The sequence below is a fragment of the Manacus candei genome, unplaced genomic scaffold, assembly GCF_025592945.1.
Source record: "Manacus candei isolate 608988 ecotype Guabito, Panama unplaced genomic scaffold, ASM2559294v1 h1tg000050l, whole genome shotgun sequence".
Taxonomy (NCBI): domain Eukaryota; kingdom Metazoa; phylum Chordata; class Aves; order Passeriformes; family Pipridae; genus Manacus; species Manacus candei.
The window spans coordinates 17,413,361-17,418,532 of NW_026138098.1; the positions used below are offsets into that span (position 1 = coordinate 17,413,361).

General features: G+C 40.3%; 1 long non-coding RNA gene across 1 annotated transcript; it reads right to left on the bottom strand.

Moving 5' to 3' along the window:
* Positions 1 to 556: 556 nt before the first annotated feature.
* Positions 557 to 4,039, bottom strand: LOC127476990 (uncharacterized). Its single transcript, XR_007906804.1, has 3 exons — positions 3,974 to 4,039; positions 1,864 to 2,100; positions 557 to 610 (listed from the first exon to the last, which is right to left on the bottom strand). It is a non-coding gene; the product is annotated as an uncharacterized LOC127476990 (long non-coding RNA).
* Positions 4,040 to 5,172: the final 1,133 nt, after the last annotated feature.

The window sequence follows — 5,172 nt, forward strand, 5'->3', positions numbered from 1 at the left end:
CCTCTTAGACATCTATTTTACTCCTACATTTGACAGATGGACCAGTGATGGGGAGATGAGTGCTGAGAGCCTCCAGCTAATTTCACTGATTTGGAAACATAACTGAGAAATACACATATTTTTATCCCTCACTTCTTTCACAGGTGTTCTACTCCTTCATTCAGCAAAGGCCAGAGATACAAATCAAATTTGAATTTTGTTTAGGGAGGAGTGGAGTAGAAGATGGAGGTGTGGCTGATGTAAACCATTTCACCCATTTTCATGTTTCTGCAGGCTTGAATATTTCAAACACAATTAACGAATATATTCTTAGTGCAAAGACTGCTTCTGAAGTAGAAGGAGCTCTTTTTTTATTTCCGGCTGAATTTCTGACTCTACACTGAACACGCAGTAAATAGTTAAGATTTCTCTCAGATAGCTCTCAGCTTTGTTGGTCAGGCAACACAGTAATTCTGTCATCATACTTTCCTCTGTTCTTGGACTTCTTGCAAGTTTTCTCTTCATGCATCTCCAATTCCCAAACTTGCAGTGAAGCTATTCTCACCTTCTGCCCTGCCTGGAATTCACAGGCTGTATGTGCTAGTGTGAATCAGCAGTAATTAGATGTCATCTGTAGGAAAGACAGTGGTAAAGGAGTTGAAAGTGATTTATCAGAACACTTTTAGTAGCAATATCACAGTGGAAAATCATCATACCTGAGTCATCAGGTCCACTTCACAGTCGCAGGCCATTGTGTAATAGATATCCATCCTAAAGGCTTTCTGGAGTAGTCTGAAATACCCTATCCCATTATATTTAGACTGAAAATTGAAGCACTATGGAAGGGCAGGGATAGTGCCTACGTGCTGTGAGCAATTTCCCATTGTCAACTGTCAAACGTTCTTCTCTCAAAACACAGCCCTGTAGTTAGAAATCTTTTGAATTTGATGAGTCAGTGCACGTAGTATTATCCTGGCACAACTAAGGCACTAGCAATTAAACCTTATTCTCCAGTTGTTCTGCCCTTTTAATCACTGCCAGTTCTCATGTGTTTCTGGCTTACTCTGCTTGCTCTGAAGGAGCTGGAGGCAGATGACCAATCAGGTGTCACAGAGATGTGCCATCCTGATGTCAGTCTAGCAGAGTTAAATCTACTGTCGGATCAAAAATGATATGATTTATATAATGAATCTCCCATGGGGTTATGTTGCAACATCCATTAAAACAAGAGCAAAACAGCACTGCATACCAATACCATAAAAGGAACTGCAGCTAGTTGTGTGATTGGCTTAGTTAGTGTTATAAATTACAGTAATTAGCAAACTAAAGTCCAAGTAATTTCTTCCAAAATGTAACTATTTCTGATTTCTTTTTAAAACTGTAAGGCTGGGAGTAGCTCTTTATGGAGCAGAGGGGGAACCATCACTGGACTGAGCTGCACAGAGTGGATTGTTCTGCAGGACATGTAAGTCTGCAGGATTCCTGTACAGCCCTGCCAGCACTCTAACCCTGTGTGCAGGATCTTCCCCTTCTGGTTTACCCTTCCAAACAGAGCCTGGTAATTACGTGATATTTTATATGAGATGAATCAGTAAAGGGTCAGCATGAGAACAAGAAACTTGTAGTTTGTGGCTTAAAGAATGCAATGCTTAACATATTTTGCCTACAAGTATTTTACAGCACTGACATACTGTCCTCACAATGCTTTGTGAGGCCAAGTGGATAATCTTTCCTTATCTCCTAAATATGTTTTGTGTAATACCCTGAACAGCATTTACAGATGCTAATAAAACCAGTATATTTTATAGAGGTTCAAATTTTACAAAATTGCATTTCATTATTTGTTTGCTTAGTATAAAGATGTTATATTCTGCAAATACTCACTTTAAGACTGACAAGATTTTGAAGACATCTCAGAATGCAAGTGCTGGGCTTTTAATGTAAGCAGAAGAGACCGTCTGAATGCCAAGTAGGGAAAGATGCGAGTGGAATGAGAGTGCTGTGGCCGTGCAGGGGGAGTCAGACCTGAGAGCAGACATGGAGGCTGCTGAGACTGTAACTGGGTCTTGAACATCCAACAACTTTTCCTTATGGTCAGAACTGAGACTCCTTGTGCTCTTCCTAATGGGAAACAAGACATTTCAGGAATATCTCTGTGAAAGCCAGATGATTATAGAAACCATTCAGGTTAGCCAGTATGAAAATGTGTGTCAAGTCTTGCTCCTCTCAATAACTTATTTTACATTTTATTTAATTGTACTTCAAAAATTTCTCTTAAATCAGTGCTGCCTTGATGCTTTTGGTTTTTTCCCCTCTTTTGATTTTTTTCATTAAAATTCTGAATTAAAAACTACATATCTCCTTTTAAGATTCCCATTTCTGTTAAATAAAAGAAAGAGAAAGATGGATAAAAGGACAATAGAGAGAGACTAAGATTAAATGGAAATGGGTTTTTGGTAGCTTGGCTCTGATAACCCCACTGTTTCCTCCCTCTTTGCCTCTTAAGGACTGAACTGCAAACACTGCCTTTTGCAAGCACATGGAGTTACTGAGTTTTCTGCTCAGTATGTTTCTGTCCTCCAGGACTCTGACAAATTGCAGGCACTGCATACTGTGAGAAGCATCCATAGTGCACAAAGCCAGTCAATGCCCCCATCAGCAGTTCAGTGTTAGCACTTCACTGAGACCACACAGAATGGTGGATAATTCAGATGGCAAATTTGCCAGGTGGAGCATAAGCTGAGGGAGCTCTTGCAGCCACAGTGCAGCCACTCTCATTTCTAGATTGTCACTAGCTACCCCCAATGGAAGGCATCCAGTTTGATTCCATTTCACATCCAAGAAAAATTGAAAAATATCTTCTAGGAGCATCTCCTGCCCATGAGCTAATGTTCCCTCCAGATCTAAGAGAAAATGCTTGGAAACAACTTTTTCAGGATATTCCATTGTGCAACATAAAAAGAAAACTTCCTTGCATATAATAAAAAAATGAATATGTCTTAACACTGTTTAAAGTATCAACCTGTCTTGCCCTGCCCTATGAACACTTAAATATTTTTTAATTGCTCTTGGATAAAATGCACAAGCAATTCCTGAAGATGTCCAGGGGGAATGTATTCCTCCACTTACCTGCAACAGGACTGAGGTTTCTCACAACTGAGATACCTTTGGGGCAGGCACTCCTAGAACCAGGCAATTGTGAAATGCTAACAACAGAATCTGAAGCTGCTATAGACAGCATCTGCCTGTGGGCTTTAGCAGCAGCTAAATGGGAATCGGGGAGCAGAGGGATTTGGATACTAAAGTTCCTTTCTGGATCTGGACCTCAGTGCAATGAAGTTTCCACTGGATTTCAACAAGGGGCCTGTTGTTTGACCTCTGGTTCTTCCTTCACTTTTAAAAGAAAGGTGGATGCATAGTAAGGTTGCCAGATGCCCCTGATAATACTTGAAGTAGAGATAAAGGGATTAATGGTTAACTTGTATGTACTTGGAGGAAAGTGATTTTCATGGAGAAAATGGCAGATTCCCTCTCAGAAATGTATACAGTATTTGCCTTTTCCAGAAAAAAACACAGCTAATTTCTGTATACAGTTTTGCAGAGTTCCTATACAGTTCTTAGGTGTGATAAGTTACATTTTTTCCCAAATATGGATAAATTTATTGAGCATTTAACAATGGCTAGAAGCACAGTCTACACTGAAACATGTATCTAAACCTTGTTTAAATGTAGTCAAGATGCCAAAAAATATTTTTCCCTAATAAGAAATAAAGCATAGTCATGTGTTGCTCTGATGTCAGTGATGCTGATGTAGCAAAATATATATTCATAAATTTGTTTCACTAGAGAGTTCCATAAGGACATGACTACCAAATTTCCAAGAAGATGCCACAAAAGATCCCATATGAAACAATGTTCCAGCTTCATTTTCAATGAACAGGGTTTTCTTTTTAATTTAAAAATGAAACATCATCTGAAATATACATACACTTACCCAAGTCGTGGATTAATCAGGCCCTGCTTTCAGCTGCTGCCTTTATTATGCCTTCATAACAGAAAGTATTTTATGCTCACCTAAAACACAGCTTCATCTACTTTTATCTTTTTAGAGAACTGATGGCAAAGGTGAACACACAGTACGTTCTAATAGCCTCATTTACATATTTTTTATATCACAATTCTTTTGCTTTATCTAGGTTATCCCACCTCATCCTTATTCTGGATAATTGAGCAGTGAGTGTACAGCAGAATTGAGTAATGAAGAAGAAATATCTCAGGCAGAGACTGTACCCCCAGTAGCTTCCCAGGGACTTTCAGGGGGGCTGAAGAGAACCAAAAGTGTGCTAAGTCAGGTTTGCACCTTCTGGATCTGGTCCCAGCATAAGAAGAGCACAGTGAGGGGAGGAGCTGCCCTCCTTTATTGAGGCTTTGAGCAACACAGTCTCCCTGAAGTTACTGGGAGACTCAGTTGGTCCACAGAGCACTTTGGCCACATTTCTGATTATCCAGCTTGTCCTCTAGACCTTTCCTGAGGTCAGTCTGAGTCACAGACTGACATGTGGGACTACAGGGGCAGTGCAGATGGGCAGACTATTGGGTACATGGCTACATAAGGCTTCACAAACAGAGCAGGGAAAGGGGGTGTGTATCTTCTGCCCAGCCACTTTACAGCACAAAGACTACCAAGTCCCCAAAATATACAGGGTCAGGTCATAGGTTTAAAAGCACAGATATTAAGATTATGAGAAGGAACCACAATTTTAATCCCTAGCAGAGTCAAAAGACAGATGCATTTCTAGCCTTAAATCTTTGAAAAGTGAAGGCTACAAGGCCTCGCAGTCTGCCCTCTGGACTCTGGATGCTTCTGGGATCTAGTGGTCATAACATAAATCTCAGAACCACTAAATGAGCCTTGGAAAAAAAAAAAAAAGAAGAGTAATTTAAGAGCTGAGGAGAAATGCCAGAAGTGTCAGTGGTAGACATTCTTCCCTATCCCCAGCCCACCAGCCGTGCTCAGTGGGAGGTTTTCTTTCTGGAGCTGCATTAAAAACACTCTGTCCTGGGCTTGAGTTCCACATGCCCATGTTAGAGCTTGCCAGAAGGTACTCATTTTTATGCTCAATACAACAACTTGATTTCAAACTGCAAACCACAGACAAGCAGAATCTTCTGTCTCCCAAATAAGAAAGCCTA